The sequence below is a fragment of the Pseudonaja textilis genome, chromosome 1 (genome assembly GCF_049901715.1).
Source record: "Pseudonaja textilis isolate UNSWEBS1 chromosome 1, rPseTex1.2, whole genome shotgun sequence".
Lineage (NCBI taxonomy): Eukaryota > Metazoa > Chordata > Lepidosauria > Squamata > Elapidae > Pseudonaja > Pseudonaja textilis.
The window spans coordinates 81,592,675-81,619,175 of NC_141990.1; the positions used below are offsets into that span (position 1 = coordinate 81,592,675).

At 40.5% G+C, this 26,501-nt stretch overlaps 2 pseudogenes; both read right to left on the bottom strand.

Moving 5' to 3' along the window:
* Positions 1 to 11,776: 11,776 nt before the first annotated feature.
* Positions 11,777 to 12,987, bottom strand: LOC148127699 (E3 SUMO-protein ligase KIAA1586-like; annotated as a pseudogene).
* A 6,700-nt stretch (positions 12,988 to 19,687) lies between these two features.
* LOC148127700 (E3 SUMO-protein ligase KIAA1586 pseudogene) lies at positions 19,688 to 25,356 on the bottom strand (annotated as a pseudogene).
* Between the last annotated feature and the right edge of the window lie 1,145 nt (positions 25,357 to 26,501).

Consider the following 26,501-nt stretch of genomic DNA (forward strand, 5'->3'; position numbering starts at 1 on the left):
CGACTCATTAATGTGCAACCCCAATTCAGATCTATATAATTTATTTCTGCATGGTGCCTATTAGGCCTACCACATCTTTTTGTCATAGCTTCAATGGCCTTTCAAATTCTTGACTCATCCCCTTTATTTCCCCTGGTGTAGAAATATAATCAAGAGTTTGAAACCTACGGATGCAGCACCTGCTCTCCAATTTGAGTGGTGCTAATGTTAAATTTCATAGAGTTTGGTGGAACATCATGGTGGTATCTCCCAATATCTTTGTGAAGAGATTTCAAAATGGTGAAGAGCTAATTTGGTGCAACTCTTCTACAGAAGGACATGTCCCAATTTGGGAATTTGTTCACTTTGAGAGTTGACCTGCCTGCTGTTGTGTTTACATGTGAACTTACAGTGGTCACAATGACTGTTTGTAGTGATGACATAGCCCCTCAAAATTCTGGACTTTAATTGTAGTTCTAAGTCAAGGATTATGAGCCTTGGTGGCACAGTAGTTAGAGTGCAGTACTGCAGGCTACTTCTGCTGACTGCCAGCTGCCTGCAATTTGGCAGTTCAAATCTTACCATGCTCAAAATTGACTCAGCCTTCCACCTTTCCAAGATCAGTAAAACAAGGATTGTTGGGGGCAATAGGCTGACTCAGTAAACCGCTTAAAGAGGGCTGTAAAGCTCTGTAAAGCAGCATATAAGTCTAAGTGCTATTGTGTCATGCCCCTGTCAAAATCTGATTCGGAGGAAGAGACTGAACAGCTGACAGGGGGTGGGAGTGTGGCTCGGTTGATTATGGAAGAAACTGGGGAAGGGCACAGTCCAGCTGGACATTCAGAGGAAGTCCCAGGGCCACCCCCTCTTCATCCTAGGGCATGCAGGGAGGAACGGAGAAGGGAGCAACATGAATTACGGGGGTTACGGGGGAGGAAAGGGCCCTGATTTCCTTCATTAGCTGCAGCTGGGAACACAGTGTTTACAAAGGGAAGCTGCGCACAGCAAACTGTTGGGAGCAAACTGTGATTTTTTTTTCTGGTCTCATCGTGGCTTATCTGTGTTCCTGGCGTCTTCCCAACTGTGTGAGTTTTGCCGTGCTTTCAAGTCTGAAATTTCTTCTTCTGCCCTGTCAGGTTAATTAGTGCAGCTTGGTTTGTTTGGATTTTTAGTTACAGTTTGTATCAGAGGTGGTATTCAGCAGGTTCTGACCAGTTCTGGAGAACTGGTAGCAGAAATTTCGAGCAGTTCGGAGAACTGGTAGTGGAAATTTTGAGTAGTTCAGAATACCACCTCTGACTGGCCCCGGCCCCATCTATTCTCTGCCTCCCGAGTCCCAGCTGATTGGCTGGGTCTTCTTTTGTTGCCATGCACAGGAGACCGGAGCTGGAAAGCAAGTTAGTGGAGTGGGGAGGGAAAGGAGATTTTACAGTATCCTTCCCCTGCCATGCCCACCAAGCCACACCACCTCCACCAAGCCACGCCCACAGAACTGGTAGTAAAAACAATTGAATCCCACCACTGGTTCTGCGAGCGTGGCCTAATTTGTGGGTGTGGTTTGTTGGTCATGGGATGGGATGGGAGTGGCTTGCTGACTGGGCATGGCTAGGTAGTCATGTGACTGGGGTGGGCGTGGCCATGTGGCTGGAACCCCAAATTTAAGTGGTCTTCGCTTAATGACCAGGTCCTCGCTTCGTGGCCAATTGCTTAGCAGGTACTTTTTGCCAGTTTCCAAGGCCTGGGGAAACCTGGAAAGGGCAAGGTGAGGCGCGGGCAGCTACGGGGAGATCTGCAGAGGGCTGGGCGAGGCCAAGTCAACATCACTTATTTGCCCTATTGACTAAGTATTAAAAAAGATATACCAAAACAAAAGGTAGTTTATTTTCTCATGTTTTTAATGCTTAAATAATAAAAAGGTACATAAAACTGTATTGTTACAACATTTTAAAATATTAATCGAAAACTATTACATAAGAAAACTTTACAAAAAACAATAAAACTTATTGAAAGTACTCCCAAATTGCTTTTCCATTATCGTCCCAAGTTTCAGTTTTCTTGTGTTTAACATGACCATCATCAGCTGTGGGATGATGTGCCCATAATCACTTCTTTACTATAGGAACAGGGTTCCATTCTTCCACAGGTAAGCCAATTAGACTGAGGGTCAAGAGGTTTGCAATATTGGAAACTGTAAGGCGACTTCTACCCTCTGAACATATTATGTTCATCTGCGAGAAGCCCCTTTCCGCCTCTGCTGAACTGACTGCAATAGTTTTAATAATATCTCTAGCCTTTATAAGGCTGCAAGGAATTGTATAATTTTTAGAATCTTTTAGCACATTTTCGATGAAATCACCATAATCTTTAATATTGATTTCATAATTAAAAATTTGACCAAATGCAACCAATTGTCCTTCAGCTGCTTCCGGTTGTAAGGCTTCGGCAGCGGCAGGAATCCGCTTCTCTGCGGGTCCCTGCTGCGCTCGCCGTCAAGGTACCCCCGATGCAACTGGATTTGGTGGTTGTCATTGCCCTGAAGGGGCAGCGGAAGACAGAGGAGATCCGGGCAGGGGTCTGGGAACATCGCACCCCCCTTCCCCAGCCGGCTAGACTCCTTTTTCCTGAGACGGATGAGCGGCTGTCTCCATGGCAGCCATAAAGGATTCTTCAACCGGATAAGTTTGCGCAGGAGGAAGTCTTAGAAGGAGATGTTTTCTTGGCTAAACCACGACATTATGTTACTTTTAAAACACCCTGGAAACCTGACTTTGGATTGATACATTTGTTTCCAAAATAATCTGTTACATCGGTGAAAGTGCTGAAGGAAAGCTCACTCCCCCTCCCTACGGAGAAAGCAAAGGAGCACAGAAAAACTTGCTCTCTAAAGGTAAAAATAAGCTCTTTGTCATAAGTGGGAAGGGGAGGATTAAAAAAAAATTTTTTTTTAAACTTTGCTGGAGGAGACGCCTTGAAGATTACAAGACCATTAATTAATGGTAATAAGGCTCTTAAAATACATCTGGGATTTTGCCTCTGGAGAAAAAACTGTAAAGAGAAGAAGAGGAAAAAAGTTTTGTTTGTTTGGGATTGTTTGATAACTCTGACATTTGGAAACTACTTCAAGAGGTTGTTTTTTTAAAAAAAAAACCTATAATGGTACCACCGGTTGATGAACTGAAAATGGAATATGAAAAATTAAAAGAAAGACAACAAAGTGGCAAGGATTCTCTGGGAGCTGCCTTCCATTTTTTAGAAACGGTGGTTTCTATGTACCAGCAAACACTGGAGGAAGGAGAAGGAGAAGAAGAAGAAGAAAAGGAAGAAGCCATCTTTAATGGACTAAAAAGTTTGATTAAGAAAGAAAATGGGAAGGGAGGAAGGGAAAAGGAGAATTTAAGATTTAATAAAACAACCAAGAAAAAGAAAAATAGGGTGAAAAGAAGGTACAATGTTAGAAAGCAATTGAAAAGAGAATTACAACAGAGAGGGAAACTTAAAAAGGGGGAGAGGATAGGAGGGGGCAAAAAGACCAGATTGGAGAAGAAAGGGAGGGAAAAAGAAAAAAAAAAGCCACGGGTTAGGACAAGATTTTTTCTAAAAAAGTTTTTTTTTAGAGATGAAGGATGATAGATAGCTTATCATTAAAGAAGATTCTGCAAGAGTGCATAAGATAGTATTGTAGTATTTGTATTTGAAACAGTTTATTGGAATATTAATGTTTAATAATGATGGATGTTGATATTTGATTAAATATTAGGAGACTTGTTAAATGATTAATGCTTAGTTAAAGTTTAATTTGTTAGTGTTTTAATATTATTATAACTTTAGTATTTTATTTTTTCTATTTTAAAACAATGTACTTATCAGAATTAGAATTAGAATAGAAATTATATATTTAATTATACTATAAGTTTACTATTCTTTTATTTTAAGATTTAATATGTAGAAGGTACTAAGCAGAATCAGGATGGAAATTATGTATTATTTTAAGCTTTATTTTAGGAGAAGGCGTCATACTTCAAAAGTGATTACAGGGGAAATTTTTTGTTAAAGGGAAGAGATACATAGATGTTTGGTAAAGAACGGACAAAAGACACAAGTATAATGACTTTGAAATAAGATGAAATAAATAAAATATAATTAAGAGAGTGAAAAGATGGGAGAAGTTATATAGAAAATACAAAATGGTTAATAAGATATGAAGGGTATATAAGGTGGGCATGAATTTGATTTAGGTCTGTCAAAAAAGATGTAACCTGGGGCCAAGTCACTTTTCAAAAGAAGTTTTATGTTTTATGTTTAGTGTGTGGATTATCTATGTTTGATTCTAAATTAATAAAATCTCGGAGAAATGAAATTAAAGGGAGAGAAATTGGGAAAAGATATGCATAAATGATAACTAAGGAGGTTTTTTTTCTCCAATGTTTTGCTTTAGGTTATGTATTTTGTGTCTTTATGACTGATTGAGAATTACTGAAACTTTGATAGAAGGAAATATGATTGAATGAAAGTGAAGGGAGAAATAATGAGAAATTTGGAAAAGATATATATGTGTAAACGGAAGTGTGATAATGTGGAACCATGTTTTAAAAAATAATGCTTTATTTGTCTTGTTGAAATTTATAAGTAATTCTTAGAAAGGAGGTTTTATACTTCTATGTGTTATGTTTTGTTTGTCTTTAAAAATCAATAAACCTTGTTCTTAAAAAAAAAAAAGTACTCCCAAATTGCTTTTCTATTATCATCCCAAGTTACAGTTTTCTTCTGTTTAACATGAGTATCATCAGCTGTGGGATGATGTGCCCATAATCACTTCTTTACTATAGGAACAGGGTTCCATTCTTGTACAGATAAGCCAATTAAACTGAGGGTCAGGAGGTTTGCAATATTGGAAACTGTAAGGCGACTTCTACCCTCTGAACATATTATCTTCATCTGTGAGAAGCCCCTTTCCGCCTCTGCTGAACTGACTGCAATAGTTTTAATAATATCTCTAGCCTTTTTAAGGCTGCAAGGAATTGTATAATTTTTAGAATCTTTTAGCACATTTTCGATGAAATCACCATAATCTTTAATATTGATTTCATAATTAAAAATTTGACCAAATGCAACCAATTGTCCTTCAGCTGCTCTCCATGGAACCACCACTTCTTCAATGTTCCAATAATCTGGCTCCAAATGATTTAGAAATTTTAATTGATCAATGTCTTAAAATTGGAAGCCTGTTTTTAAATGTTTGCAATCCATCAATCTTTTCTTCAAATTAATTACAATGCTTTCTATAAGTTTTTCTTGAGGAAGTCCCACAAATTGATGATTTTGTATAAAATTTATATTTTTAAAGGTTTCTGAAGTAATTAATTCATCAACCTTATTTTCATATGAACCCTTTTCTTCTATAACCATTTCAAATGATCTAATTGAACTTATTACAGGTTTTTCAGCCTTTATAATCTCTATGTTTCTCGCTTGCAATGCATTAGAAAGGAGAGATATTTCAGTTAGCACATCAATCATCAAGGCCAAATCAGCAAGAAAATATGAGTTTTCAAGACGGGAAGCCATACCGGAGTATTTTTTATTTGAACCGAAAAACCGATGTAGCGTTGGATAAGCCTGCCACACAGCTAGGATTGATCTTAAACTACAGGCAGCCCATCTTGGTCCAAAAACTCTACCAAATTTTACAATTTCAATCTCAAGTTGTTTGGAAATTTTGTTAAGTTCAATTAGATTGTTATTCGATTGATAGAAAATAGAATATATTTTATCTATAAAAATTTGTTAATGATTGATTTCTTTATTTTCCTAATAGAATCATCTAAAACCAGCTGCAGATGATGTGTGCCATATTATAATATTTGGAAACTCTTTGGCTATCCTAGTGGTTACCCCAGATTTTCTCCCAAGTATAACATTGGCTCTATCAGAGCAAAAGCCAATTAAATGTTTCTCCAGTTATTTTCTGTTAAACCCAACTTTATTCAAACTTTCTATAACCGAACAATATATCGTCTCTGCATCTTGTTTATCTAATTCTAGTAGTTCAAGGAAAATTGTTGGTGAGAAAGCTGGACCCTCAACTTTTAAGTACAGAATAAGAATTGGTTTGGAAGACATTGTTGAGGCTTCGTCAATAATCAAACAGATTTTGCGAGCTTTCTCAATAATTTTGGGAAATAAATGTTTCTTGATATCTTTTGCAATGAAATCTACTATTGCAACTGCAGTTCTACGTGAATGCAACTCTGTCCCCAAATCTAAACCATTTGTTATTTGTAATTCAGTCAGATCTTCTATATATGAAAATGATCTGCACATTTGTGCCAGACTATACACTGTAGTAAACACTCTACATGGACTACCCAGATATTTCTCTGTCATCTTCTCCAGTCCTTTGCTTATGACATCCTGCTCACATTGCTTCACCTTCTCTGTACAGATATTGTGAGCCTTAGATGAGAAATGTTCCTTCAATTTCTTTCTCAGGGAAGCTTGTTGGATTTCTTTACTCCTTCCTGATGGTTCAATTTGGTAATTCTTCCACTCTTTAGCTCCATGGACACTTTTTTCTTTGGTCGAAATTTCAAATCTTCTGCAATGCTTGCAACCTAATTTTTTCTGGAAAACGTCCAGTCCATCATATTTTTCTCTAAAATTATTGAACTGCTGCGGTGTCCAGCAGTCAGGAAGGTTCCCTTCAATGTCTGATTCAGCTCTCCAAGTACCTGATGATGTGCTGGCTCCTTCCTCTGGTCATAGTGTGGATGATGTGCTGGCTCTTTCCTCTGGTCCTGGTGTGGATGATGTCCTAGCTCCGCTTTCTTCAATGGATGATGTGCTGCAGGGTTGGGATTCAAAAATTTTAACAACTGGTTCTTTGGGCGTGGCTTAGGTGGTGGACATGGCTTGGTGGTCATGTTATGTGACCAACTCAATATCACTCACATCAAGGCACGCATCTCCTTGCCTGGCCTCTCATGACTGTGGGGATGCTGCAACAGTCGTAAGTGTGAAAAATGGTCATAAGTCACTTTTTTCAGGGCCATTGTAACTTTAAATGGTCACTCCACACAAGCAAAGTACCAGGAAGTCTTAGTCCTGCCAAGAATGTAATAAGGGTTAATGAAAAGGCAGTTTCTGTAAGCAACACCAGAATGTTTCCTTCCTGCCTTCCTTACAGGATCAGGCAAGTAATTTCTTCTAACAACCGGTTCTCCGAACTGCTTAGAATGTTAACAACCAGTTCTAGTGAATAGGTGCCAACTGGAAGAATCCCACCTCTGATGTGCTGGCTCTGCTTTCCTCAGACTCCAATAGTTGTGGTTGTGACTCTTTTGGATCTCCTTTTGTTTTCTTGCTGAAGAAAGCAGACAAACTCATTTGCCTTTTCATCCTGGCAATATGCTGCAAAAAAAAATAATCAACAATGTAGTGGTTTGGACTCGATTGTTGTTGTAAGTTGACTGGTGAGGGCAGTGGCAAGAGAAGAAAGCAGGTGAGGAATGGACATCAGTAATATGAAGCTACTTTTAAGAGTCCCTGACACTATAGCTAGTTAGTGTTTAAAAGATGTTATGGAAGAGGAACAAGTTTCACCAGACAAGAATGAGACGGAACTGAACGTGGATTTGAAAATGACAGTCTATAAAAACGATGTTGCACTGTGTATATAAAAGAATGGCTGATATTTTCATAATTACAATTCATTAATTGAAAAAGAAACACTTAAAATGGAAATACTATTAACAAACCAAGGGAGTTTGTTATTTTGTGCTAGTAGTAGCACAAAAATCTTTCCTAGCCAGGACTACTTACCTGGACCAACAGTCCAGGATGGAATGCTCTCTCTATAACAGAGAGAGAGAGGCCAGGGGAAGCCATGTTTGGTCACCTAACCTTTTTAGAATGCAGCTCAAAAATATACTGGAGCTTTTTACAGCCTTATGCAGATACATATAGTACAAAAAAAAAGATAATAGTACAAAATCATCTAAGAAGTTAGATTACAAATGGAATTGATAGGCACATTCACAGAGCAATACTGAATTCTTTTTCTGACATTTATTCCTCAGTTTAAAAAACTGGAATATATGAATTCGGTATTGAGCACTCCTAGTGTAGCTATTCAAGAGGATATAGTGTCAAGGTTAGCAAAAATGGTAAAGCAACATATAGATTTAAATCTTAAAACCAGAAATATTTTTGTTGGTACCCACATAAATAAAGGGAGTACAATACATATTTAATGTTACGCATGTTAACAGCTGCTCGAATTATGTTTGCAAAACAGTGGAAAAACGAGATCCCCATAGATGAAAATGAAATTTAAAAAATTACAATGTGCAGAAATGGATAGAGATAAGAGATAGAAATTAGGCGGAGAATGATCATTGCTATGTATGAATTAAATACAGAAGGTTTATTAAGTATAAACATGTTGATATAATTAACAAAATTAGAAATAAGTCAATACAAAGAAATTTAAATAATTTTTCTGTTACACTGCTGTACTTATTCATATTTGTTTCTGCTTTGCTTTTTCATTTATGAAATATTTTATAATACTTTATAAGTATAATAGAATTACAGAGGTAAGGTAAAGTAAGGATATATTGTTATAGAATAGACTGGTGATTATGAAATGAAGATTATAAAGTAGATTAAGTAAAAATGGTGATTTGCTCACATAAAATGATGTAATATTAGTAAAGTCTAGTAAGTAATTAATAATAGTAATAATATAAATATACAGTATGTAGTGGATTTATGATATAAGAATTAATGGAAATTGGAAGGGAAAGACTGCAGAGATTGTGCACAAATGATTTGTACCAACACACTGTATGTAACTGAAGAAGGTTTATGTTTTATGTTTTTTTTTATGTTTTAAAAAAATAAAACACTTTTATTTTAAAAAAAAATCCATTTATGTATGCATGCAACTTCATGTTACATCGATGTTGCTATATATTGATTTAAGCAGAAACAGATAATGTATAACAATATCAATGTAACAAGAAGTTGCCTGCCTCATTTTTGGTTAAGTTGCTTCTTTATTAATGTAATTATTTATTTTTTTACTATCTGTTTTGTTTTTATTAATAATAAGAAACAAAACAGATACTAAAGAAATAAATAAATACATAAATAAAAATTATTTTACTGTTCATTTTGATGTTTCTTTAAGCAAAGGAGAAAGAAAAATCAAGATAAATAGTAAAATAATTTTTATTCATGTATTTATTTATTTCTTTAGTATATGTTTTGTTTTTATGATTAATAAAAACAAAAACAGATAATAAAAAATAAATCAATACCTAAATAAAAAAGCAACTTACCAAAAATGAGACAGGAAACTTGGCTAGCCAGCTACGCCAGGGTCCTCCTCAGTCTTCAAGCTTTCATCGGCAAGGCCGGCCGGCCCGGGAGTCAATTCTCAACTGGGCTGGCGGCAGCTGTGACAGGAGGAGGTATTTCAAGTCTGGTGGTATAAGGTATTCTGTTACGAGCAGAAGAGTGGAGGATTCTTCTTGTGAAGTATCTCTGGACTCTCTTGATTATATTAATATCTGATATGCAGTGTGGGTTCCATCCATCCATCCATCCATTTTTCCAACCAAGGCTTCCTAGAGGACACCATTCCCAGGCCAATGAGTTCCTCTTCTGCATAAATTTGACCAGCTAAAATTAGTAGTTTTGCCATCTATTGGTGGTGTATCTTTGAAAATCAGCACCTATGTCAGAATGTTCAGGTTCCTTCATCATTTCCTGGTATTTCAGACTACAAAATCCATACTGATGTCTTATTATGACATTATTATTGCAAGGTCTTGGCAGGGACTCTACCTCCTGTCAAGACCCCACTCTGCCCTCTACAGGATCAGAAAAACCCCATTGCTTTCATAAGGATGATGTCAGGAGCAAATAATCAGGATTGTTTGTTGGGTTAAAAGTGCAGAAGACTTTATATTGTTGTGGCCTTTACACAAGAATCTGGTCCACTAACCATCAGTGCTAAATGAAGTGCCAGATAAGGGTCAATGGCTTGTGTCTCTTGTGGCAACACAACGATTCCAAACTGATGAAATGTCTTACTCCTCCCTTCGGCTTTGCCTACTCTTCTCCTGCAGATAGGTCTATCTGTTCTGACCCAGCCTTCAGAAGTAATGATAAGCTGTTTACTCACAAGTAAAACAACCCCCTTTTTATAACAGGGCAGTAACAGTCTTTTATTCATGGGGATAAACAAAATATCAAATGTAATTAGTCCCAACAAGTCTGGGTTTAGCCAAGAAATCTGAATTGCTTGGTGTGGACTAGAAATAAATGGTTGTCTGTGACAACTGGCCCCTCCCAAACCTCTCCTATTTATTTCCCAGGGAGGGGCTGGCTAGCATCTATGTCTGCCTTTCCCTGAGAGCCGGCTTATTGCTTTCCTTTGCTCTCCTCTCCTCTCCCTGCATACACGTATCTGGGATGGGCCCTATCTGCCCCTCCCCCTCACTCACGCCAGGCCCCAAAATAGCTGCCTCTCCACCAGAAGGCCCAGGCACTCCCTCCTCCTCCTCTGACTCTGCTGCTATCTCTGCTGGCAGCCGATGGGCCACAACACTAGCAAGGAAAGCCTGGGTTAGGACAGAGCAGGAAATCTGACATAACCAGGAACTTGGATCCTCCAAGGAGGAGCTAACAAGAAAGAACCACAAAAGAAACATGTGTGGATGCTGCAGTGAATCTTTAATAGATAGAAATTTTGAGAACATTTGCCCTGAAATTGTGGTCAAACCCTAAAGAGGAGTGGAATCCATCAGAGGCCAGGAAATCAAGACAAGGAGATGTTGGAAGCAGAAGAGAAAGATCAGAACCAGATTTGGCACTACAACTTTAACAAGCCCGAGGAGGAAGGGAAAGAGAATCCATGTGAGTTTTTCTTCATGTTTCAGAGGGGGCTATCACCAGGAGGTAAATGAAAGCAAAGATCGAAAGAAGCATTGAAATAAATAAAGCTTGAAGAACAGGGGAGGATTTGGGTTATTGGATTAGCACAGAGTTTTGGACATTTTGGAGGGATCGACGTATGGATGCTTGAGATTACGGGCACCCAGGTCTATGAGATCTTCATCGTAAACTCAGGTCACAAGAGTCTGTTTGCCAGTGGTCCCCCTGGCAGCAGACACCACCTTACTATTTACAGAGACCACATGGGTTACCAGCATCGGGACCTTGAGTGAGGATGAGAAAACCCAGAAGCACACGCGGTGTATCCTCCCACACGAGCTGGTTCACACGTGGCAGAGAGGATGGGTCCTGGAAGGACAACACTGACAGCCATGTGGCTGGCAACCCAAATTTAAGTGGTCCTCGCTTAATGACCAGGTCCTCGCTTCGTGGCCAATTGCTTAGCAGGTACTTTTTGCCAGTTTCCAAGGCCTGGGGAAACCTGGAGAGGGCAAGGTGAGGCGCGAGCAGCTACGGGGAGGTCTGCAGAGGGCTGGGCGAGGCCAACTCAACATCACTCATTTGCCCTAATGACTAAGTATTAAAAAAGATATACCAAAACAAAAGGTAGTTTATTTTCTCATGTTTTTAATGCTTAAATAATAAAAAGGTACATAAAACTGTATTGTTACAACATTTTAAAATATTAATCGAAAACTATTACATAAGAAAACTTTACAAAAAAGAACAAAACTTATTGAAAGTACTCCCAAATTGCTTTTCCATTATCGTCCCAAGTTTCAGTTTTCTTGTGTTTAACATGAGCATCATCAGCTGTGGGATGATGTGCCCATAATCACTTCTTTACTATAGGAACAGGGTTCCATTCTTGCACAGGTAAGCCAATTAGACTGATGGTCAGGAGGTTTGCAATATTGGAAACTGTAAGGCGACTTCTACCCTCTGAACATATTATGTTCATCTGCGAGAAGCCCCTTTCCGCCTCTGCTGAACTGACTGCAATAGTTTTAATAATATCTCTAGCCTTTTTAAGGCTGCAAGGAATTGTATAATTTTTAGAATCTTTTAGCACATTTTCGATGAAATCACCATAATCTTTAATATTGATTTCATAATTAAAAATTTGACCAAATGCAACCAATTGTCCTTCAGCTGCTCTCCATGGAACCACCACTTCTTCAATGTTCCAATAATCTGGCTCAAAATAATTTAGAAATTTTAATTGACCAATGTCTTTAAATTGGAAGCCTGTTTTTAAATGTTTGCAATCCATCAATCTTTTCTTCAAATTAGTTACAATGCTTTGTATAGGTTTTTCTAGAGGAAGACCCACAAATTGATGATTTTGTATAAAATTTATATTTTTAAAGTTTTCAGAAGTAATTTATTTATCAACCTTATTTTCATATGAACCCTTTTCCTCTATAAGCATTTCAAATGATCTAATTGAACTTATTACAGGTTTTTCAGCCTTTATAATCTCTATGTTTCTCGCTTGCAATGCATTAGAAAGGAGAAATATTTCAGCTAGCACATCAATCATCAAGGCCAAATCAGCGAGAAAATATGAGTTTTCAAGACGGGAAGCCATACCGGAGTATTTTTTATTTGAACCGAAAAACTGATGTAGCACTGGATAAGCCTGCCACACAGCTAGGGTTGATCTTAAACTACAGGCAGCCCATCTTGGTCCAAAAACTCTACCAAATTTTACAATTTCAATCTCAAGTTGGTCGGAAATTTTGTTAAGTTCAATTAGGTTCTTATTCGATTGATGGAAAATAGAATATATTTTATCAATAAAAATTTGTTAATGATTGATTTCTTTATTTTCCTAATAGAATCATCTAAAACCAGCTGCAAATGATGGTTTAAACAGTGCCATATTATCATATCTGGAAAATCTTTGGCTATCCTAGTGGTTACCCCAGATTTTCTCCCAAGCCTAACACTGGCTCCATCAGAGCAAAAGCCAATTAAATGTTTCTCCAGTTATTTTCTGTTAAACCCAACTTTATTCAAACTTTCCATAACCGAACAATATATCGTCTCTGCATCTTGTTTATCTAATTCTACTAGTTCAAGGAAAATTGTTGGTGAGAAAGCTGGACCCTCAACTTTTAAGTACAGAATAAGAACTGGTTTAGAAGATATTGCTGAGGCTTCTTCAATAATCAAACAGATTTTGCAAGCTTTCTCAATAATTTTGGGAAATAAATGTTTCCTGATATCTTTTGCAATGAAATCTACTATTGCAACTGCAGTTCTACGTGAATGCAACTCTGTCCCCAAATCTAAACCATTCGTTATTTGTAATTCAATCAGATCTTCTATATATGAAAATGATCTGCACATTTGTGGCAGACTATACACTGTAGTAAACACTCTACATAGACTCCCCAGATATTTCTCTGTCATCTTCTCCAGTCCTTTGCTTATGACATCCTGCTCACATTGCTTCACCTTCTCTGTACAGATATCGTGAGCCTTAGATGAGAAATGTTCCTTCAATTTCTTTCTCAGGGAAGCTTATTGGATTTCTTTACTCCTTCCTGATGGTTCAATTTGGTAATTCTTCCACTCTTTAGCTCCATGGACACTTTTTTCTTTGGTCGAAATTTCAAATCTTCTGCAATGCTTGCAACCTAATTTTTTCTGGGAAACGTCCAGTCCATCATATTTTTCTCTAAAATTATTGAACTGCTGCAGTGTCCAGCAGTCAGGAAGGTTCCCTTCAATGTCTGATTCAGCGCTCCAAGTACCTGATGATGTGCTGGCTCTTTCCTCTGGTCCTGGTGTGGATGATGTGCTAACTCCGCTTTCTTCAATGGATGATGTGCTGCAGGGGTGGGATTCAAAAATTTTAACAACCCTTTCTTTGGGCATGGCTTAGGTGATGGACATGGCTTGGTGTTCATGTTATGTGGCTAACTCAATATCACTCACATCAAGGCACGCATCTCCTTGCCTGGCTGCTCATGACTGTGGGGATGCTGCAACAGTCGTAAGTGTGAAAAATGGTCATAAGTCCCTTTTTTTAGGGCCATTGTAACTTTAAATGGTCACTCCACACAAGCAAAGTACCAGGAAGTCTAGTCCTGCCAAGAATGTAATAAGGGTTAATGGAGAGGCAGTTTCTGTAAGCAACACCAGAATGTTTCTGTTCCGGACTAGCAGACTCGAAGGTCTGCAACTCTGATTGGCCCGTGAATAGCCGATCGTGATTGGTCACCATAGACTGATGCGATTGGTCAGTAACCGGGCTGCCGCGATTGGCCCTGCCAAGAGCAGCAAACTCAAATCGCCTTCATTGGCTGCCTACTCACAGCCAGCCCTATATAAGGGGCTGCTGCGGCTAGGATAGTTTGCTCAAATCTGAAGTCACTAATAAAGAGCTGTTGTTTCTATCTGAGTCTTGCCTCCATTCTTGAACCATCCTCCCAGATCTAACACTGGCCACGAGGGTGGGATGCAGAGGCAACGAAGTCTATTGATTTGAACTAGCTGAAGGAGCACATGGCTGGAAGAGCGCAACGACGGCGACATGGCCAGCAGCGCTATACCACCCGCCCCATTCGATCCAGCTAGCGAGGACTGGGACTCATATATGGACAGATTTCAAATGTTCCTGGAGTCCAACAACCTCAAAGATGCCATGCCCAGCAAGAAACAAGCCGTTTTTCTAACCCATTGTGGGCCAGCCATTTTTAAGATGGCTAAAGCCTTAGTGAAGCCAGCTGAGGTTAAAACCATGGATTGGGACACCCTTGCTCCCATCCTGCGCAACCATTACGCCCCAGCCGTACCAACTCTCATTCACAGACATGAGTTCTACCAGAGGGACCAGCATGAAGGTGAGAGCGTTGGAGATTTTGTGGCAGACCTGAGGAACCTGGGCGGTTTATGTGGCTTTGCCAATCTCAAAGAAGCCATTAGAGACCGCATCGTCCTTGGCCTCAGAGACCCAACCGTCCAGAGCAAGATCATGGCCAAGGGAGACATCTCGCTTGCAGATGCCATAGCAGACACCACTGCAGCTGAAGCCACTCGTAAATCAGCAGCACGAATGTGTCGAACCAGCGGAACCAACCGCCAACCCACCAACGATGCTGGGAAACCTCCAGACAAGTACACAACGACCACCCATCATGAAGATGTCGAGTCATCCTCAGACAGCGAGGAAAAAGAAGTCCACAGACTTCGGTCAGAACATGAGCAACAGGGCCAGTGGGGTCGTAAAGCCAACTACCAATGTGCCAGATGCAGGGGAAACCATCCTCGATCCGAATGCAGATTTTTAGACGCCATGTGTCATTTTTGCGAGAAACGAGGGCACATCGTGAAGGTATGCAGAAACAAGAGAAATTCTAGCCCCAGACGGAGAGGGAGCAGTCCAAAGAGGAATGATGGCAACTCCACCACACAGAGGGACCGCCCTAGCATCCAGTGGAACCAGTACAGCAGACCCCGAAGGTTTAACGGCACAACCAGACGAGAGGAGGCTCATCAAACCATCACCGTCGGCCACGCTTCATCACTTGACGCTAAAAAAATCCGAGTAAAGGTCACCATTGAAAACAAACCGTGCATCATGGAAGTCAACTCTGGGTCATACACTCAAGCAGCTGATTCCCAACATCCGACGTCAAGACCTCAGCAGTCAAAGACTCATACTGAAAGACTATAAAGGTAACCGGATCCCAGTCATAGGTACCCACCATTTCCAGGTCTCTTTCAAGGGACATAATGCAATTCTACCGCTCACCATCGTAGACAGAGACCGGCCAAGTCTATTGGGTCTTCAGTGGTTCGCGCCATTAGGAATCGGAATGGCTGGCATCCATCATACTGAAGACGATGACTGGGAGGCGGCCCTCATCCACGACTTCCGAGAAGTGTTCAACGAAAGCCTAGGCAAGTACAAGGGGTCCCCTATTTCGTTTAATCTTCGCCCTGACATTGCACCCATTCGCCTAAAGCCACGCCGAGTTCCCTTTGCTCTCAAATCCAAAATTGATGAGCAACTGGACAAATTAATTGCACAAGGTGTGTTAGAACCCATTGACCACGCCCGATGGGAGACACATATTGTCACTCCCATAAAGCCAGACGGGTCCATAAGAATCTGCGGTGACTACGAGGCCACCCTCAATCACGCGCTACAGCAGAGCGCCTACCCAGTACCAGTTGTTCAACATCTCCTGCATTCACTTGGGGGTGGCAAAATATTCGCAAAATTAGATCTGGCCCAAGCGTATCAACAGCTGCCAGTTGATCCCGAGACTGCAGAAGTCCAAACTATAGTCACACATCGTGGTGCATTCAAATGCAACAGGCTCCAGTTTGGCGTAAGCGTAGCCCCAGGCATCTTTCAAAGCTTGATGGAGAGACTATTACAAGGTATAAAAGGAGTCATGCCCTATTTTGATGACGTATTAATAGCAGCACCCACAAAAAGTCAATTAGAGAAATGCCTCAGAACAGTCCTACAGAGGTTCAAAGATGCTGGCCTCAAGGTTAAGAAGGAAAAGTGCCAGCTTTGCACAGAAAGGGTGGAGTTTCTTGGCTACCTCCTTGACAAACAAGGAATCCACCCTACAGAAAAGAAATTGGCAGCTGTCAAAAATGCCCCAAGACCCAAAAACAAAACTGACCTCCAAGCCTTCCTGGGACTTATTAACTTTTATAACATCTTCCTACCCCAGAAGGCGACTGTTGCTGAGCCCCTTCATAGACTACTCGATAAAAGGGCCTCCTGGATTTGGGGACGTCGGGAGGAACACGCCTTCCAGCAAGTAAAAGACCTCCTTACCTCTAAAGCAGTGCTAATTCAATATAATGAGACGCTCCCTTTGACTGTTACTTGTGATGCCTCACCATTTGGGGTGGGGGCCATCCTGAGCCACGTCCTACCAAATGGCTCAGAGGCACCAATTGCATTTTTTTCAAGAACTCTATCAAAAACAGAAAGAAACTATAGCCATTTAGATAAGGAAGCCCTTGCTATTGTCTCTGCAATTAAAAGGTTTCATGAATATGTGTATGGGAGACCATTTTCTATTATAACGGATCATAAGCCACTACTTGGCATTCTGGTGGGCGACAAACCTACTCCACACATTCTCTCCCCCAGAATAACGTGATGGTCAGAATTTCTCGCTGCCTATGACTATCAAAGTATCACCCAGGGAAATCTATTCCTCACGCAGATGCCTTGAGCCACTCGCCACTACCCGAGCCACAGGAAGACCCAGCTCCCACGCTCCCAGTACTTCAAATAGAGACAATGCCCTCGCCTCCACTAACGGCCCAGGACATCGCCTTTAAAACCAAAAGAGACTCTTGTTTGGCACGAGTTCTTGGCTGGGTGGAGAGGGGATGGCCAGATTACGACCCTAAGGAAATATTTAAGCCATTTAAAAACAGACAAACAGAACTTTTTTCACAAAGAGGGTGCATTTTGTGGGGAGACCGAGTTGTTGTACCAACTAAGTTACAAAAAAAGGTCCTGCAAATGCTACACGATGGACACCTGGGCATCGTGCGTATGAAAGCGCTGGCAAGAAGTTACGCCTGGTGGCCAGGTATGGACAAACAAATCAAAACCTGGGTCGCCTCTTGTAACAGATGCCAGGAAAACCACTCAGCCCCACCAAAAGCTCCACCAGCAGAATGGGAAACACCCAGGGGTCCCTGGTCTCGCATTCATATTGACTTTGCAGGACCTACAAGAGGCCACACTTTCTTAATAACTGTAGATGCATATTCTAACTGGCTTGAGGTCAATAAAATGAAAGCATCCACTACTGAGGCAGTCATCAAAAAACTGAACAGACTCTTTGCCACACACGGCCTACCAGATGTCCTGGTCTCTGACAATGGGCCCCAATTTACTGCCTTAGCCTTTGAACAGTATTTAGCGGAATGGGGCATCCGACACACACTCACATCGCCGGCTCATCCGGCGGCGAATGGTAGGGCTGAATGAATGGTTCAGTTTACAAAGAAAACCCTGCAGAAAATGGAACAAGGCAACATCCACGACAAAGTCACTAGAATGCTGCTCCTGCAACACATCACACCAAACAGCACGACCAACAAGAGCCCAGCTGAACTCCTGATGGCCAGGAAACTCAGATCGCCTCTAGACCGTTTGCACCCTGCCTACACCCCGGAAAAGCCCCTGGGTTCCAGCAGCAAGCACCGTACCTTTAAGGAAGGAGACCTTGTATTTGCAAAAAAAATTTCTGGAGATCCCCTCTGGATTCCTGACCAAGTAACTCAAGTCATGGGTCCCTGCTCCTACCGTCTACTCACCACTGATGGCAGAGCGTGGAAACGCCATATTGACCAGCTACGCTCCAGACTGACCACCACTTCCATCCCTGACCCCAACCTCGACACCAGGGGGGGAGGGGAAGCGGTGAGCCCGGAAATAGAACCAACACCTGTTTATTCTGAATTAACACCGAGATCACCACACCATAGCTTGCAATACTCACCAGCTGTAGTTGAACTGGGGCAGACGAACACTTCACTGAGAAGCAGCAGCCAAGCAGGTTCAGTGAGCCAGGGGAGAAATAGCAGTAACAACGAAGCTGAGGACTCTATCACCCCAGGGGCATCAGAGGAGAGCCCTAACTATGACACCGGTTCACCGTTCCTGTTTGATCCAGCAAGCAGTCCATCTGAACCCGAATTTGAACATGGACAATTGGAATTGCGTAAGTCAAGTAGACAGGTGCGAAGACCTTTGTATCAGAGGTGGTATTCAGCAGGTTCTGACCAGTTCTGGAGAACTGGTAGCAGAAATTTCGAACAGTTCGGAGAACTGGTAGTAGAAATTTTGAGTAGTTCAGAATACCACCTCTGACTGGCCCCGGCCCCATCGTTTCTGTGCCTCCCGAGTCCCAGCTGATTGGCTGGGTCTTCTTTTGTTGCCATGCACAGGAGAATAGAGCTGGAAAGCAAGTTAGTGGAGTGGGGAGGGAATAGGATTTTGCAGTAACCTTCTGCTGGAGTGGGGAGGGAATGATTTTACGGTATCCTTCCCCTGCCATGCTCACCAAGCCATGCCACGTCCACCAAGCCACGCCCACAGAACCGGTAGTAAAAAAAATTGAATCCCACCACTGGTTCTGTGGGCATGGCCTAATTTGTGGGCGTGGTTTGGTGGTCATGTAATGGGATGGGAGTGGCTTGCTGACTGGGCATGGCTAGGTGGTCATGTGACTGTGGTGGGCGTGGCCATGTGGCTGGCAACCCAAATTTAAGTGGATCTCGCTTAATGACCAGATCCTCGCTTCGTGGCCAATTGCTTAGCATGTGCTTTTTGCCAGTTTCCAAGGCCTGGAGAGGCCCAGACAAGGCCTGAGCAGGTGGCCATGTGGCTGCCAACCCAAAGTTAAGTGGTCTTCGCTTAATGACCAGGTCCTTGCTTCATGGCCAATTGCTTAGCAGGTACTTTTGCCAGTTTCCAAGGCCTGGGGAACCCTGGAGAGGGCAAAGTGAGGCGCGGGCAGCTACGGGGAGGTCTGCAGAGGGCTGGGCGAGGCCAAGTCAACATCACTTATTTGCCCTAATGACTAAGTATTAAAAAAGATATACCAAAACAAAAGGTAGTTTATTATCTCATGTTTTTAATGCTTAAATAATAAAAAGGTACATAAAACTGTATTGTTACAACATTTTAAATTATTAATCGAAAACTATTACATAAGAAAACTTTACAAAAAAACAATAAAACTTATTGAAAGTACTCCCTAATTGCTTTTCTATTATCGTCCCAAGTTACAGTTTTCTTGTGTTTAACATGAGCATCATCAGCTGTGGGATGATGTGCCCATAATCACTTCTTTACTATAGGAACAGGGTTCCATTCTTGCACAGGTAAGCCAATTAGACGGAGGGTTAGGAGGTTTGCAATATTGGAAACTGTAAGGCGACTTCTACCCTCTGAACATATTATGTCCGTCTGCGAGAAGCCCCTTTCCGCCTCTGCTGAACTGACTGCAATGGTTTTAATAATATCTCTAGCCTTTTTAAGGCTGCAAGGAATTGTATAATTTTTAGAATCTTTTAGTACATTTTCTATGAAATCACGATAATCTTTAATATTGATTTCATAATTAAAAATTTGACCAAATGCAACCAATTGTCCTTCAGCTGCTCTCCATGGAACCACCACTTCTTCAATGTTCCAATAATCTGGCTCAAAATAATTTAGAAATTTTAATTGATCAATTTCTTTAAATTGGAAGCCTGTTTTTAAATGTTTGCAATCCATCAATCTTTTCTTCAAATTAGTTACAATGCTTTCTATAAGTTTTTCATGAGGAAGTCCCACAAATTGATGATTTTGTATAAAATTTATATTTTTAAAGGTTTCTGAAGTAATTAATTCATCAACCTTATTCTCATATGAACCCTTTTCCTCTATAAGCATTTCAAATGATCTAATTGAACTTATTACAGGTTTTTCAGCCTTTATAATGTCTATGTTTCTCGCTTGCAATGCATTAGAAAGGAGAGATATTTCAGTTAGCACATCAATCATCAAGGCCAAATCAGCGAGAAAATATGAGTTTTCAAGACGGGAAGCCATGCCGGAGTATTTTTTATTTGAACCGAAAAACTGATGTAGCGCTGGATAAGCCTGCCACACAGCTAGGGTTGATCTTAAACCACAGGCAGCCCATCTTGGTCCAAAATCTCTACCAAATTTTACAATTTCAATCTCAAGTTGTTCGGAAATTTTGTTAAGTTCAATTAGGTTCTTATTCGATTGATGGAAAATAGAATATATTTTATCAATAAAAATTTGTTAATGATTGATTTCTTTATTTTCCTAATAAAATCATCTAAAACCAGCTGCAGACAGTGCCATATTATAATATTTGGAAACACTTTGGCTATCCTAGTGCTTACCCCAGATTTTCTCCCAAGCATAACACTGGCTCTATCAGAGCAAAAGCCAATTAAATGTTTCTCCAGATAGTTTCTATTAAACCCAACTTTATTCAAACTTTCTATAACCGAACAATATATCGTCTCTGCATCTTGTTTATCTAATTCTAGTAGTTCAAGGAAAATTGTTGGTGAGAAAGCTGGACCCTCAACTTTTAAGTACAATATAAGAACTGGTTGGAAGATATTGTTGAGACTTATTCAATAATCAAACAGATTTTGCGAGCGTTCTCAATAATTTTGGGAAATAAATGTTTCCTGATATCTTTTGCAATGAAATCTACTATTGCAACTGCAGTTCTACGTGAATGCAACTCTGTCCCCAAATCTAAACCATTTGTTATTTGTAATTCAGTCAGATCTTCTACATATGAAAATGATCTGCACATTTGTGCCAGACTATACACTGTAGTAAACACTCTACATGTACTACCCAGATATTTCTCTGTCATCTTCTCCAGTCCTTTGCTTATGACATCCTGCTCACATTGCTTCAACTTCTTTGTACAGATATTGTGAGCCTTAGATGAGAAATGTTCCTTCAATTTCTTTCTCAGGGAAGCTTGTTGGATTTCTTTACTCCTTCCTGATGGTTCAATTTGGTAATTCTTCCACTCTTTAACTCCATGGACACTTTTTTCTTTGGTCGAAATTTCAAATCTTCTGCAATGCTTGCAACCTAATTTTTTCTGGGAAACAACCAGTCCATCATATTTTTCTCTAAAATTATTGTACTGCTGCAGTGTCCAGCAATCAGGAAGGTTCCCTTCAATGTCTCATTCAGCTCTTCAAGTACCTGATGATTTGCTGTCCCTTTCCTCTGGTCCTGCTGTGGATGATGTGGTGGCTCTGCTTTCTTCGATGGATGATGTGCTGCCGGGGTGGGATTCAAAAATTTTAACAACCCTTTCTTTGGGCATGGCTTAGGTGGTGGACATGGCTTGGTGGTCATGTTATGTGGCCAACTCAATATCACTCACATCAAGGCACGCATCTCCTTGCCTGGCCGCTCATGACTGTGGGGATGCTGCAACAGTCGTAAGTGTGAAAAATGGTCATAAGTCACTTTTTTCAGGGCCATTGTAACTTTAAATGGTCACTCCACGCAAGCAAAGTACCAGGAAGTCTAGTCCTGCCAAGAATGTAATAAGGGTTAATGGAGAGGCAGTTTCTGTAAGCAACACCAGAATGATTCTTTTCTGCCTTCCTTACAGGATTAGGCCAGTGATTTCTTCTAAGAACCGGTTCTCCGAACTGCTTAGAATGTTAACAACCGGTTCTAGTGAATAGGTGCCAACTGGAAGAATCCCACCTCTGATGTGCTGGCTCTGCTTTCCTAAGACTCCAATGGTTGTGGTTGTGACTCTTTTGGATCTCCTTTTGTTTTCTTGCTGAAGAAAGCAGACAAACTCATTTGCCTTTTCATCTTGGCAATATGCTGCAAAAAAAAAAAATCAACAATGTAGTGATTTGGACTCGATTGTTGTTGTAAGTTGAGTGGTGAGGGCAGTGGCAAGCGAAGAAAGCAGGTGAGGAATGGAGATCAGTAATATGAAGCTCCTTTTAAGAGTCCCTGACACTATAGCTAATTAGTATTTAAAAGATGTTATGGAAGAGGAACAAGTTTCACCAGACAAGAATGAGACGGAACTGAACGTGGATTTGAAAATGACAGTCTATAAAAAAGATGTTGCACTATGTATATAAAAGAATGGCTGATATTTTCATAATTAAATTCATTAATTGAAAAAGAAACACTTAAAATGGAAATACTATTAAGAAACCAAGGGAATTTGTTATTTTGTGCTAGTAGTAGCACCAAAATCTTTCCTAGCCAAGACTACTTACCTGGACCAACAGTCCAGGATGGAATGCTCTCTCTATAACAGAGACAGAGAGGCCAGGGGAAGCCATGTTTGGTCACCTAACCCTTTTGGAATGCAGCTTAAAAATATACTGGAGCTTTTTACAGCCTGATGCAGATACATATAGTACCAAAAAAAAAAGATAATAGTACAAAATCATCCAAGAAGTTAGATTACAAATGGAATTGATAGGCACATTCACAGAGCAATACTGAATTCTTTTTTGACATTTATTCCTCAGTTTAAAAAACTGGAATATATGAATTTGGTATTGAGCACTGCTAGTGTAGCTATTCAAGAGGATATAGTGTCAAGGTTAGCAAAAATGGTAAAGCAACATATAGATTTAAATTTTAAAACCAGAAATATTTTTGTTGGTACCCACATAAATAAAGGGAGTACAATACATATTTAATGTTACGCATGTTAACAGTGGCTCGAATTATGTTTGCACAACAGTGGAAAAACGAGATCCCCATAGTTGAAAATGAAATTAAAAAAATTGCAATGTGCAGAAATGGATAGAGATAAGAGATAGAAATTAGCTGGAGGATGATCATTGCTATGTATTATGTCTCACCTGGACAAACAAAGTAATAAGTCCAAATTTCCAACTGAAACACAAATAAGCAGGCAAGTCTGGTAATTACAGGGTTAACTTCCTTAATCCGAAAACATTCTTGGCAATCTCACACCAGCTGTCTGCCAAGTCCGATAAGGAAGCATAAATCACAAGCTGACGCCACGCACAGGAAAAATTCAGAAGCTTCTCTCACAAAACATGTTGTCCCAAACAAGAAACCAGAGCTAACACACCCACTTTTATTCCCTGTGGGGCGTGTCAGTCTTTCATCTCAGTCTCTGATTTGTCCTTTCTTTTTTATGTTGCATTTCACGCTTTTGCCTGCTCCTTTGCCTTGCATCAAACCAGCATTCCTCGGCTTGATCCTCAGTCAGAGGCTCTAATACGTTCTCCTGATTATCTGCCGACACCTGAGGCACAATCAGGGTGGAAGATCCTGCTGAGGAGGACAGTCCTGGGGAGGAAGGCAATTCCAAATCCTCCAACAAAGCAGGCTCAAACCTCAGAGCCAAATCTTCCCCTTCCTCACCATCCAAGTCTGTATCCTCTTGCAAAGCAGGCTCAAACCTCAGAGCCAAATCCTCCCCTTCCTCACCGCCCAAGTCTGTGTCCTCTAGCAAAGCAGGGTCAAACCTCAGAGCCAAATCCTTCCCTTCCTCATCGTCCAAGTCTGTGTCCTCTAGCAAAGCAGGCTCAAACCTCAGAGCCAAATCCTCCTCTTCCTCATTTACCAAGTCCTTGACCTCTGACAAAGCAGGCTCAAACCTCCGAGGCACAACAGCTATGTATGAATTAAATACAGAAGGTTGATAAGTATAAACATGTTGATATAATTAACAAAATTAGAAATAAGTCAATACAAAGAAATTTAAATAATTTTTCTGTTACACTGCTGTACTTATTGATATTTGTTTCTGCTTTGCTTTTTCATTTATGAAATATTTTATAATACTTTATAATATAATAGAATTACAGAGGTAAGGTAAAGTAAGGATATATTGTTATAGAATAGACTGGTGATTATGAAATGAAGATTATAAAGTAGATTAAGTAAAAATGGTGATTTGCTCACATAAAATGATGTAATATTAGTAAAGTCTAGTAAGTAATTAATAATAGCAATAATATAATTATACAATATATAGTGGATTTATGATATAAGAATTAATGGAAATTGGAAGGGAAAGATTGCAGAGATTGTGCACAAATGATTTGTACCAACACACTATATGTAACTGAAGAAGGTTTATGTTTTATGTTTTTTTTATGTTTTAAAAAAATAAACACTTTTATTTTTAAAAAAATCCATTTATGTATGCATGCAACTTCATGTTACATTGATGTTGCTATATATTGATTTAAGCAGAAACAGATAATGTATAACAACATCAATGTAACAAGAAGTTGCCTGCCTCATTTTTGGTTAAGTTGCTTCTTTATTTATGTAATTATTTATTTTTTTACTATCTCATTTTGTTTTTATTAATAATAAGAAACAAAACAGATACTAAAGAAATAAATATATAAAAATTATTTTAGTATTCATTTTGATGTTTCTTTAAGCAAAGGAGAAAGAAAAATAAAATAAATAGTAAAATAATTTTTATTTATGTATGTATTTATTTATTTATTTAGTATATGTTTTGTTTTTATGATTTTTATGATTAATAAAAACAAAAACAGATAATAAAAAATAAATAAATACCTAAATAAAAAAGCAACTTACCAAAAATGAGACAGTCAACTTGGCTAGCCAGCTATGCCAGGGTCCTCCTCAGTCGTCAAGCTTGTTGCGGCGAGGACAGCCGGCCCGGGAGTCAATTCTCAACTGGGCTGGCAGCAGCAGTGGCAGGAGGAGGTAGGGGACCGCACCAGGACTTGCTGCTTTGACTCCTCATTACCAATCAGTGGTGGGAAGGCAAGGCAGTAACAATGGAGGGCCACGGGCGAGGGAAGATGGAGGCGGGCGAGGCAGGGAGCATCAGCAAGGGTGGTGGGCATCCCGGGAGTCGGCAATTGACCAGGACTGGCGTTGGTAGGTTATTTACTGAGTTGGAGGTCCTACTTACCGATCAATGTCTTTGGAGGCTAGCGAGGTAGGCAGTCTGGGCTGGCGAGGACATCTAGGGGTGGCAGCACCGGGGCTTGTGTCTAACAGCAGCTGCTGCAGGAGGCAGGCCAGGCAAGGCAGGCAGGCAGACCTGAGGTTGGGAGGCAGGCTGGCTGGGTGAGGGTGTTAGCAGCGGTGGTGAGCAGGGCTTGCAGCTTGCCCTCAATCACTCAGCAGGGCGGCAGAAGGCAGGCAGCAACGGCTGGGTGGCTGGGTGGCAGGCTAGGTGGCTGGCTCTGCTGCTGCTGCTGCTACTGTTGCTGCTGTTGCTACTGGTGTGAGCGATGGTGCTGGGCAGGAAAATGTACATAGCATACATGTGCTATACGTAGGGGCAGGGCGGGGCGGGCAGGGGAGAATGAGGAAAGGATTTTAATGCATGTGCAGTAAAAAAACTGTTTTTTTAAATGGTTTTTGTTACTTTGGAGGGGCGGATAGGGGTGGGGGCCAGAGCCAGCAAAGGGAGGGGCAGGCGGGGGAGAATGAGAAAGGGATTTTAGCACATGCGCAGTAAAAAAACCCATTTTTAAAAAACCTTTTTTTAGAAAAATTGAAGCAGCGGATAGGGAAGGGGCCGGGGCCAGCGAAGGGTGGAGTGGGCGGGGGAGAATGAGGAAGGGATTTTAATGCATGCGCAGTAAAAAAAAGTCCCGGTTTTTGGCCCATAGGAGCAGCAGAGGGGGCGGGGCCAAGCAGGGGTCGGTTTTACCAGTTCTTAGAACTACGGGTGATGTTAACAACCGGTTCTATAGAACCAGTGCGAATCAGTAGAAACCCACCCTTGTCCTTTCCTCATAACAGCAAGTGAGATTGCAATAATGAATGAAGCCTGTTCTTAAATGTCTTTTAAAATGTTAATGTTTATTGTTTATAAACCAGAATATTTTATGTGTTTTTCCTGGAAAGATGCCTTACCTACGTTTTGAAGGGATACAGTCCCTCTGTAGGTTTAACAGTTCAGAAAGAAGAGTTTGTTCAGATTAAAAAACTTCAAATATCAGATAAAATATTTTACTTAGGCTTCATTTTTTTGGAA